Source organism: Miscanthus floridulus, chromosome 19 (assembly GCF_019320115.1).
Source record: "Miscanthus floridulus cultivar M001 chromosome 19, ASM1932011v1, whole genome shotgun sequence".
Taxonomy (NCBI): Eukaryota; Viridiplantae; Streptophyta; class Magnoliopsida; order Poales; family Poaceae; genus Miscanthus; species Miscanthus floridulus.
This window is the reverse complement of record NC_089598.1, coordinates 3,069,033-3,081,265: the sequence shown is the minus strand read 5'-3', so window position 1 is coordinate 3,081,265 and position 12,233 is coordinate 3,069,033. Positions and strand designations below refer to the sequence as shown.

Below are 12,233 nucleotides of genomic sequence, written 5' to 3'. Positions count from 1 at the left end.
ACTTCCCCTTCCTGATTTAGTGTTGCCCATTCTTGATTGCTTCATTGCAATAGGTGGCCTCTCCAAATTTGGTAGTGCTGGCACAAGCTAGTGCTAATCCTAGCATAGGATCCGTGGGCTGTGGCTACCGGCCACAATCTGAACAGAGAACAGACATTAGGATTTCCTGTGACTCAAGTTTTAGACTTTCACAATTTTAATTTGTATTATTATTATTTATTTATTAAAAAAATAGTAAAATGTATCCGCGTATCATGTTTTCTAGAAAATTGCCATATCCGCGTATCTGTATCCTTCTGATACCGATACGCGTATCCGTATCCGTGTTGCATAGACCACAACCAAACCCCACTCGAAAGCCACATCAGGCAGCACTGCAATGTTTCCCAGCCCCTCCCGCAACCGATTCCAGGCAATGGAAGGGCGTCGAGGCGGTACCATAGGGATGGGGACCTGAAGCGATGGCCACTCCGGAAATGGACATCAAATCAAAGTTGACATATTGGTCACAGCAGTACCATGATTCTGGCCCCAAGTTGCAATCAATGAAAAAGGTAGGATACATGAAGGAAAGAGAATCATAAACAAAAGCATATGACAGAACAGAGAGAGTATGGTAACGTTGAATGGATCAGATTTGCCCCAGTATCAACACAATACTTGCAGAAGAAACATGTACTCCCTCCGTCCCTCTCTAAATGAACTTTTGAGTAGGACTGTTCATTTGGATATATATAGGAAGGCACCGCCACAGCAATGACAACAATTAGTTGAAAACTGGTTGCTTGTATATGGTACTGTTTACACTGGATTTTGGAAAAGGACGCGGGAAAGCCATCCTAGTTTAGCAACATATTGAGCAAAATACCAAAGGTTTCAGGATGCACCCAAAAAGTAATAGCTCTAAGGGGCTGGGGCATTTGACATCACAGCCGCTGAAGAACAGTTCAAACAAAAAAGGTCGATCAACAGACAAGCGACAACAAAATATCTGAAAAACAAAGGAATGCATAGGAACTACCAAAATGGTTCAATGCTGCACCCTGCACGACTATAATAGTTATGATGGCCCAAAGGAAGTAATTGTGAAAACACAATGCGCTCCTAAGTCCAAACTCACCCAGTTCCAACAAGAGTACTGAGACATGACTCATGAAATTACTGCACTAAACTCTGGGATGAACAAAGTTATCAGAAAGTATAGTGGTGCTAGAAGAAAAAGGAGGTCAATTGAGTGCCTCATATTTAACCATTAGCAGCATAACCGCAATAATGGAAGCACAATGTAATCTCTCGTTCTTTCCCTCTTGGCCACAGAACTGGTTACTTGTTGCTACCACTGTCCCAAATGGAATGCCTGTCCAGTTGGTTAGACAGAATTGCATTCTTTTTTGGACGGAGGTAGTAAGACCATCTCCAACAGTTTGGTAAAACCATTCCCAATCTTGATTTTTTTTAAAGGACGAAAAAAATACTTGCTCCAACAACTCAAAAAAAAAACTTTTGGGATTATATTTTTGGTGACTGCTAGAGATGCTCTAAGGTACTTCCTCCGTCCCAAAAAGAATGCAATTATGGGATCCATGCCTATCAAACTAGCTCAACTTTGACCAAATTTATAGACAATAGCACCATGATACTGGTCCCAAGTTGAAATCACTGAAAAAGGTAGGATACATGAATGAAACAGAATCATAAACGGAAGTATATGACGGAACAGAAAGAGTAATGTCACGTTGAATGGCTCAGATTTGCCCCAGTATAATTGAAAAGGTATGTATGTGCTTTTGGAAAGGAAAGAAAGGAACATGGGCTCAAGAATTGGCAACAAACGAGGTATGTATGTGCTGCACTAGTATATAAAATTCTAGCTTACAATGCCTTACAATGTGTGTATGATGTCGCCTAGGCGTCCGCCACAAACGCCTAGGCGTTGTGAAGGGGCGCGGCGCCTCAAAAACATTGCCTTGGCCCCGGTGAGCCCATGTCACTGGAGCTTCGCCACACGCTCCCGGAGCGAGTCCAGCTCAGGGGCGTCGGGGACGGTGCATTCCACGACGGTCAGCTCACACCATGCGTGGTCGGGATGGCCGTCTCCTCAAGGCCGCCGTCCTCGATGTACAACCACTCATCGTTCCATCCTTTAAACCATCCACGCCACGGTATGTGGATGAACTCTGTGGTAGACTTGGTTTCACTAAGCTGGAAAAAGCAGCTGCCTATTACCTTCGACCCCGGCGAGCCGGGGTAAACGTAATATGAACGGAACAGATCGAGCGAGGGCGGCACCCCCAGCCACTTCACGCAGAGGTGGGCGAAGACGGAGAGGATGACGATGGAGTTGGGCGTGAGGTGGGCCAGCCGGATTTTGTGGTACCGCAGCACGTCTAGGAAGAAGGATGCGGGTGCAGGGGTTCGTACATGACAGCCAGCGCACCAACAGCCGGCACATCCTTTACAGCACCAGTAGCCGAGCAGTGGAGCAGTCTGTGTGCGCTCTTTAGCACCCAGCAGCCGAGCAATCCAAGCTGACCCTTTCTTCCTCACCTCCGTGCCCCGCCAGCGAAGGACCTGGCGAAGGGCCTAACGAAGACCTGGGCACCTGACATATGGTGGCAGTGGCCTCCCAGTCGTCACCACGAGAGAGAGAGGGGAGAGGGAGAGAGCACCCGGAGCGAACGGGAGAAGAAAACCAACTCCCAATCTTTCCGTGTTTGGTAAAATCGATCAAATCGCGCGGAAATATACGCAAGCCTATCAATCTGCCAATCTGGAGGTGGAAGGACGTGGGGAAGAGAGACAGAGAGCGTACCAAAACAAAACATTCACAACCAAAGGCTCGAGAAAAGTCCATCCATGGCGGCTCAGATCCCGCGTTGCCCGACCACGGCTCCGACCAGAACCGCCGCGGACCCCGCCCCCACGGTCCCCAACCCCAGCCCCCGCCGCCGCAGCACCGTTGCCCGCCCAAGGGTCCGCAATCCGACGCGGCGCAGCGGGGCGGGGACCAGAGTGGCCCCGGGTAGGCGCGCATCCGAGGACGGCCGCCGGTCGGGAGCCGTGCCGGCGCCAACCGCGGCGCCCTTCCTCATCGCCGCTTTTGTTCCAAGGGCTGTGGATTTCACTGCTGTGGTCACCGGCCGCCGCGAGCGGGAACAAGCGGAAGGAATGGCAGACTCTGAGGGATAGCCCTAGAGCGCTCGCCTCGCATGCGCCGCCGCCGCCGCTGCCCACACGCGGTGGCCTCACACTTAAACTAACGAGTGAGTGGTGATCTGGACGGAGACGGCGAGGTTTTATGCGGGGTTGAGATCGAGAAAATGGGAATTCTGCCATTACGGAAGGTGGATTTGCGCGTGCGTAGTTCGCACACTAAATTGTCAAAAAGTGCTACGATAACCTCAAATCTTACCCTACATATATAGAGTATTAAATATAGATGAAAAAAAACTAATTACATAGTTTGGTTGAAAATTGCGAGACACATAATTAAACACTATTTGCTAAATAAAAACAAAAATACTACCGTAACTAAATTTCAACTTTCAAGCAACTAAACACGCGCTTTGCTGTTTTGCCTGGTTTAACGTCGTTCCGTAAGTTTGGATTTTAGAAAAAAAGAAAAACGAAATTTTCTTCCAGATTTGCCCTTGCCCTCTCCTCCTCTACTCTCCAGAACACGGATGTACGGAACGGGGAAAGAAGAAACGGATCGAGCGGTGCTTCTTCTCCGAGCGGGTGCTCCTCTGCTTCGCCTTCTCCCCGGAGACTCCCGCCGCCCACCGCGTGTCTGCCCCGAGCGACGCCAGCACTGCTCGCGTTCGTCGCCCCCACAACCCAAGGTCAATGCCTCTGCGCGCCGTCTCCGGATGCAGGGCAGGCAGCAGGGTGGCGCCACGCGCGGTGGCAGGCGGCTCCACGAGGAGATGTACGCATACCCCAGGAACCGCTACACATGCGACGACATCGCCGCCTTCAATGGAAGACAAGAGGATGCGGTGGGCGCCGAGGCACACAGGGCGGTGGCTCTCGTGACCAAGGACCTGCCCAGGAGAGAGATGACGGTCAACCAACTTCTCGTCAAGGTCAACCAGCTGCATCATCTCCTCTTCCTCAGCGGCGATGCTCGCAATTTGTCTTTGTGAAGTTGGATCATGCATGTAGACAATGCCGCCCGTTCCGTGCATTGCCATGTGAATTTGTTAAGAGCCAAATAATGAATGCTCATCTTCCAATGACTTTGTCACAGGCTAGTTAAGGAGAGCGTGCAGCTCTACTGCGAGCTCACGGAGGTGATGGCCATGCTCAGGCAGTCTGCGGAGATGGAGACCGCGGACTGCGAACGCGTGCACGCCCTCTTCTGCGATCTCGCCAAGCAAATGGAGGAGCTCGAGACCTTCTACTTGTGGTGCAAGGTCTCCTGCGTGTACCGCCAGTCCGACGTCCCGGCGTGGGAGAAGACGAATCGGAGGAGCGCGATCCGTTTCTTCTTTCCCCATTCCGTCCGTCCATGTGCTCACGGGAAAAGAAGAAGAAAAGGGCAGCGGCAGATCTGAAAGTGAATTTTGTTTTTCATTTTTTTCTGAGATCTAAACACACATAATGGCATCCTAGCGAGTTTTACATGTTTCGTAATAGTAAATGAGCGAAGCCACGTTACAGGTAAAACAGCGAAAACAGCGAAGCCCACCTCCCTCCAATAATGGCAGAGTTCCCATTTTCTCGTTGGGACCTGGGGGAGTACGGAGGAGGTGACGAACTGCCGCGTCCGCTGCCAGCGCCCGTGACGTGAGGCGTGCTCCGCAACGAGGCCCAGAAACGGCGCCCAAATGTGATCAGCTTCCTCTTCAATGGACCCATAAAGAAACACTTGTTACTTTTGACCACTTTTTAATTTTCTAAATCTAAACACTTTGAAGATTTAACGGTACTGTGCTTTCAGTGGTAGGTGACATTCCCGTCGACAGCGAGACGCATGTGGTGACTTCGTCAATTTTAAGATGTGCCGGCACAGTCTTTCGAAGGTGCTCATCGGGATAGAGTTTGCATACGTGTGTTCATAGAGGTCAGTGTGCGTACATGTTGAGCGTCTGCATCTGTACTGTAATTCGCAAAAAAAACAAGTGTAATTCGCAAAAAAAAACAAGGTTTCCAGAGCTCGTTCGGTGGCTGGTTGCCGGCTGGCTGGCTGGCCAGCCCACTCACGAAATCACTGTTCATGTCCTGCCAGAACAGTATTTTTCTCTCACAACAATCAGCTAGAACAGTATTTTTCAGTCCTACCGAACAGGCCCCCAGATTTGACTCATAATTCTTTCCCTTGGTAGGATCCAGTAATCTCCAATTTTACCCTTGGTAGGGTCTACCTGACTACCTTTGATAGTTTCTCTGTCCCAAAATAAAAGACATCCCTCTTTATCGATGAGTCAAAAAAATTAATTTAATCTCCATATATACACACGAGTGCTAATATAACTTTAATAAAATAGAGAAAACAAGATGTGTCTTTATTTTAAGACGAACGAGGTATATAATAAAATAAAGAGCATTTTAAAAAGAAAAAGGACAAGCTCAGCAGCGAGAAACACACAACAAACGACACTTCAACATGCGCTACAGATATTTACATTGCATTTCACTTCTCTCGTCTGATCGATTAAGCTTTGGCTAAGGGTTGGATCCTTTCATACTAAGGAATTAAAATCTACTTAACAAATTAGACTATTTGGATTATATTTTGACATTCCACCACTTTGCAAGGTTTACATAAGCCTATCTCAAATTCACATGATAGAAGATGAAAATTAATTTTATAGATCATCATTCTATGTTTTTATTTTGTAACTTATAACACGCTCTTCGACTCACTCCTCTACAGTAGAAATACAACATAAGTATCTTTCTTATAGCCAACAATAATATACAAATATAATCTATATACAATCATATTAATTTAATTAATATGTATCTAAATTATGATTATTTATTAAAATAAATTCAATTCCAAGTATCGGGGCCTAAAACTAAAAGACATGCTCCATTAGCTGCACATATTTACATGGCCTAGATACATGTACAGGCTTGACACCTTTTTCAGCAAAAGTGACCGTGGTTCAAATGTTATGGCCCCGTTCGACTTACTTTATATTTGGCTTGTTCGACTTTTTTTTTAGCTGAAACAGTGTTTTTCTCTCACAACATTTCAGTCAGAACAGTGTTTTTCAGACAATTTTAGCCAAGATTCAGCAACCTGAACGGGGCCTACGTTTCAAAAATGATGCCTCCTGAACAGAAACGAAGCAAGGCAGCTCACTCCATCTCATTCTTGAAGTTGCACGCAGACATCCTGAACCAGATTACGATACCACCTCATTTGCAAGGGATGGTTACGGTCTTTTTCAAGTGAAAGCTTGTTAATACGTGGGGTCTTATAGCTGTTAATAGTACCTTCCTTTGCTTCCAAATCCGAATTGGTGTTTCTGGTGAATACTTATCGACCTCAACCTTCACCACATTGACAGTTTCAAATACTGTCCTGGTACAATTTTTAAACTGAATTGATGCAAAGAACCTCAAATCAAGGATATTGATGTCTCTAACAAGAGATCAATGTCAGCACCATATTGGAAACTGCCTCGCACATTGCCATATACGACGAACTGATCGGGTAATAACAGAATGACGCAGCGACCTCTTTGGCAGATCCTTGTGTCAATGATCTTCCTTCATCCCTCTCCGCAACCATCCGCACGGCCACAAGGCCCCTGACTCGTTTGCTCGTGGTATAACGAAAGCGGTGGTGGCTCTAATTCCAACATCAACAATGGCTTCTTTGTCCAAGAGCAAACGATGGCGAGCCAGAGCAGGGGGAGGCAACGCCAGAATGGCCCGTGTTGGGGAGGGGGTCTGCAGGCAGCCAAGAACAAGAAATGGTTGTAACAGAGAAATGTTTCACAATGTGTGACGTATCTGCTCATGAAGCAATAGATTGACGGGAAAGTTCATAAACTGAAAGGGAGAATCAGATGGAGCGCAGGATTACCTACCTAAACCTATGTGTGAAAAACAAACATATCGATTTCTTTGCTCTCGGGTGAAGCTGATGAAGACAAAATAGCAATTTGGCAAACAGGCCTCATAATTCTGACAGCTGCAGAACAAACAGAATTTCTAAATAAGCTTGTAAGATTTACTCTTTCATGGCTGAGGCATTGAGTAGATGGCTGGCTGGTAACAGTTAGCAAGGTTCAGAACAATCGGCCGGCTTATTCGCTGGTTGATTTCTGGACTGATAAGTCCGGCTGGTGCTGATTTGTCGTGAGAGAAAAACGCTGTTGATTGACTGATAAGCCATGGCTGAAACCAACAAGCGCACAGGCTAAATATGCGCTGTAAAACGCCAGGTAACTGGTCTCTTTAATTTCAAAATATACGCATATTTATGGTGCCGAACTCCAAACTCTGTTACTGCTAGTCTGCTACAAGCCTTTTCATAAAAGAATAAACTTTAACGATACACTTGCCATGAATCTCTAAATGCGGCTATGGTTCAGTTTCCCACCGACACCGACAATGATGTAGCAAATGAATGATTTATAGAAGGCACTCCAAAAAACCAGGCCACCAGATTTGTCAGAAACACTGAAACAACTGAACCAGTGAAATTTACATGTTCCAATAGGCCTGGATATCGAGCCAACTCGGCTCGTCGTTAGGCTAACGAGCCAGCTCGGCTCGTCTCGTTAATATTACGAGCTAAAGGGGCAGCTCGTCTTGGCTCGTTACCAAGCTCGAACTAGGTCGTTTAGCTCGCGAGTGACTAAAAAAAAATATGACACACATGTTTATAATATTTATGCTACATTAATTCCAGAAGATGACATTCACCGTTATAGAACCATACATGATTAATGCATATCAAGTTCATCAAAAGTATCAATCATGCAACATAGCTGATTCATCCATGATCATGCAGTTTTAGCATAGTAGCTAGTTGCTTGCCACTACAAACTTAGAAAAGTTCATGGATTCAATGTCAACATCTTCTCACTGGAAAACAATCTATAAAATCAACATTTAAGTACCACAACAATTATAAAATTAAAATTCATATGAAACAGCTAGAAATAAGGATTACATACCAATAAAATAGATGTACACTTCTAGATCAGCATCATTATCTTCTGGATTCATGGTCGTAAGCTGATAGGCCTTAACTCGTTTCAGCTCGTGAGCAGCTCTCGAGTTGGCTCGTTAAAATAGCGAGCTAGACTTCCAGCTCAACTCGTGAAAAAGTTAAAACGAGGCGAGAAGTCGAGCCGAGCCTGCCACGAGTCGAGCGAGTTGGCGAGCCACGAGTATTTTGTCCAGCCCTATGTACCGACTAACTAAAGATGGTACAAATTATTTGAAAACTCTGCATAAATCAGATATGTTTCAATTACAGAAACAAAGAAATTAGAGCTGAAATTTGAACTGCAAAATCACTCTGAACATAAATTAGAGCTGCTACATCAGATATGTTTCAATTGCAGAAACAAACAAATGCTCATTTTATTGAGTTCAGATTTTCTAAAACATCTATGGCATTTGATGGGTCATTTCATTCAGGGAACAACTTCCTCTTCATAAGCAATAGAAGATCACTAAAGCACAAGCAAAACAAGGCCATTGCAAACAAATATAGCAGAATCAACATCTAAAACTAGGAAACATCTCAACCTACTAAGAACAGAATCCAAAGGTAAATGATTGGAGTTAGACAAATGCAGCAAAAGAAATGAAGTCAGAAAATATGTAGGTTAGATAAAGAAACACAATGAAACAACATATTCAACAAAAAAAATGAAGAGACAACATAAAACTGTGTTTTCTTTTCTTAGAGGGGGGCTCAGCTTCGCCTTTGCTCAATCATTTAACCATATCCCACCTTCTCTTATCACCAGATCAACTTTTCCTGGTACGATAAGCGGCGCTGTCCTGGTTATCAAACAAGGAATGGCATGACCATCCAAGGACAAAGCCACTATCATAGAACATAATTGAAAAGGTTTCTAAGAGAGGAAAGGGAGGATTCCAGTTTGGTACCCATAGGCCATAGCAGCCTTGGTTGCTCAAAACTGCTTATGTCAGCCATGGTTGTTGATCATTGCCCCACATTGGAATTTTATGGCTTTGTTCTTGATGGGCATTGACATATTAGTCCCACATTGACCCAGTACCAGGATCAAATCCAGCAGGAAGGCACGTGAAGATGAATAGCCTTAGATCACGGTAGAGCATCAACAGGACATGCAAAAGAACAAGTAGATAAAAGCACACAAGTACAAAATACAAGACAGAATAAAAGTATGAACGGACTCAAAGAGCGGATTAGCTCCAACAGCGGCAATACCAAAGTAATGTCCCAGAGGCAATTGCATGGGAAGGAGATCACCACTGCAGCACATCAGGAGAAGTATTCATGTTCCAACCATCCATTAGTAGCGAAAATATGCGGATGACCACTACTCCCAATCAGAGCATCTCCAATAGTTCCCAAAACCCAGTCCCAATCTTGGTTTTTTGGCAGGATTGAAAGAAAGGCCTCTAGAAACATGGGAAAATCGACTGATACGCACATGAACAGCACATAGAAAGAAATGGCCTGCTCACATGTGAATAGCACACGCATAGAGAAGCTTTCACAAACATGACCAAAAAAGTACAGCCATGCTCATGGTAATGATTTGGCATGTCTATCCTCTTGGATGATCAATCAAGATTCATCAAGGCCATGGCACACTATTACGAACACTAACGCCAATGCTAGCAGCCCAAAGGGATTTCCAGGCCAATGCCTCTAAGGACAAATTAGGAACCACTTCTAAGTATTGGTGGAAGAATGAAAGTAGTTAAATAAGAGAGTGTGCAAAAGAAATCACATCATTCTTTAGAACAAAATGAGCAATTCATCCAATTAAGCTTGGGCATCCCAACCAAGAACACGAATCTATGCATCAAATCTACCCAAGCCAAGAAGCTGACAAACTCGTCCCATCAGTACCATGATCCTGGTCCCAAGTTGAAATCACTGAAAAAGGTAGGATACATGAAGGAAATAGAATCATAAACGAAAGTATACGACGGAACAGGAACGGCTCAGATTTGCCCCAGTATCAACACAATACTCACAGAAGAAATATGTACTCCCTCTCTAAACCCTAAACCCTCGAACCCCTGCCCCACTAGTTGCAAACTGGTTGCTTGTGTATGGTACAAGCCATCCAAGTTTAGCAGCACATTGAGCAAAATACCAAAGGTGATAATTCAGGATGCTAAAAAAGTAATAGCCCTATGGGGCTGGGGCATTTGACATCACAGCCGCTGAAGAACAGTTCCAAACAAGAAAGGAAGATCAACAGACAAGCGACAACAAAATATCTGAAAAACGAAGGAATGCATAGGAACTACCAAAATGGACCAATGCTGCACCCTGCATCTGATATAAAGCACAAAGTCTTTTTGTATATGTAAACACCAGAAAAAAGTGAGACATGTACTACATGTGTGCAAAAAGAATGATGGGAGAGGAGACGAGGATGTAGATTTCCCCATATTTTTTCTCTCGAACACGCAGGAGAGCTGCATATCATTATATTAAGAAGAAAAAGGGGATGAACCCTTACAAACAACCCCAAAACTCACACCAAAGATTTCCCCATATGTTCTCCAGACCATCACACTGGCAGCCCAATCCACCAACCATAGCGTAGATGAACCCCCAACTCAGTTCCCACCCCTTGATGCTGCCACTGACCTACTGCGGCTGATCAAGAGAGTCTCCATGCCAATGTGTCACGACAAAGAAAAAGAGGCCCTTGAAAAGAGGAGGTCCCAGGTGGCTGCTGACAAGGTGGATGGACCAGTGGCAACAAAACTTTGTCATCACCACCATCAGCAGCAGATTAGAACCAATCAGCTAAGATTGATGCTGGATGCTGAAGAAGAGCTATAGTAGTATACTCTCACCATTTCAAATTGTAACACGTTTTGGCTTTTCTAGATACACAGCTTTTGCTAGCACTTAGATATACACTATGTCCAGATACATAGTAAAAGTAGTTCCGGAGCTAGATGACCGGCTCCAAAAAATATTCACAGAACTAGAGCTTTGCCAAACAGGACTGTATATCCAGCCCCATTTACACATTGCATCCTCAAATCCTTAAGGGCATGCATGCATGTGAAAAATCGCACAAGCGTGCATACACACAAGCAAGGGAGGGAGGGCGGGAGGCAGGCAGGCAGGCAAAGGAGGATATAAAATTACAGTCAAACAATAAAAATATCCACCAATCACAAGGTAGGTCCCATGTTGCCTAATCAAACCCCAACCAGAAGCCACAGCAAACCCACTCCATGGTTCCCAATCCTCTGCTGCTGCAAGCATCCCCAGCTGCTTGCTTCATAAAAGCCAACATGGAGCAGGAAGGATGGCACCAGGAAGCTCGTGTCCAAGAGGGACACAGTTGGAAGTCAGAGACCAATCCAGATGAAGATTGATTTTTCTTTCCTTATTATATTGAGAAGTACTCCTAGCTTGCTTGCATTATCAGACTGAAATAGGACCTCTTTGGAACGTAGGAATTTCACAAGAATCTTACAGGAATTTCAGGCCTCCTTTGGAATGAGAGGGTTTTTTTCCTGAAAAACCTACGTTTCTCCTGTGAAAAATGAGCTGATCCCTGCAAAATTCCTGTACGATTCATGTCAAATTCCTGCATCCCAAAGGAGACCTGACAGGAATCAGTCCAATTTCACAGGAATAACACAGGATTCAGGAAAAATCCAACGTCCAAAAGCGGCCCATAGCAGGACACCACACAACACTCTAATTGACGACTAACTGAATGTGTGGAAGAAAGATTTGGTTTTGATTGACAACCAAAATAAATCTTAGAATAAGGAAATCATTCTTCTATTTTGGTGCTCCTGCCACATGGTAAAGCAACTTCAATTTCAACATCAGCATGCCCCTAATGCCAAGTTCTGACATCAGCAAGCAATTTTTCTTGATTAGAGAATTTTGAAGCAGAGAATAGTTGCAGAGACAGAAAGGAAAATAAAAATTGAGCTCAGCGTCACCTTTGCTCAATCATAGAAACCAAGCCCTACCCTCTCTTGCTGCACATTTTACCCATCCTGATGTAAGAGCATCCCCAACAGTTTGGTAAAACCACTTCCAATTTATC

The 12,233-nt window shown here is 44.8% G+C and overlaps 2 long non-coding RNA genes across 2 annotated transcripts in view; one reads left to right on the top strand and one right to left on the bottom strand.

Moving 5' to 3' along the window:
• Positions 1-3,294, bottom strand: part of LOC136526922 (uncharacterized) — a 25,956-nt gene extending 22,662 nt beyond the window's left edge. Inside the window, exon 1 of the long non-coding RNA XR_010776636.1 lies at positions 2,813-3,294. This is a non-coding gene — a long non-coding RNA (uncharacterized lncRNA). The remainder of the gene's footprint in view (positions 1-2,812) is intronic.
• LOC136526921 (uncharacterized) overlaps positions 1-12,233 on the top strand; it is a 24,494-nt gene extending 12,261 nt beyond the window's left edge. The window contains exon 2 of the long non-coding RNA XR_010776635.1: positions 11,095-12,233. This is a non-coding gene — a long non-coding RNA (uncharacterized lncRNA). The remainder of the gene's footprint in view (positions 1-11,094) is intronic.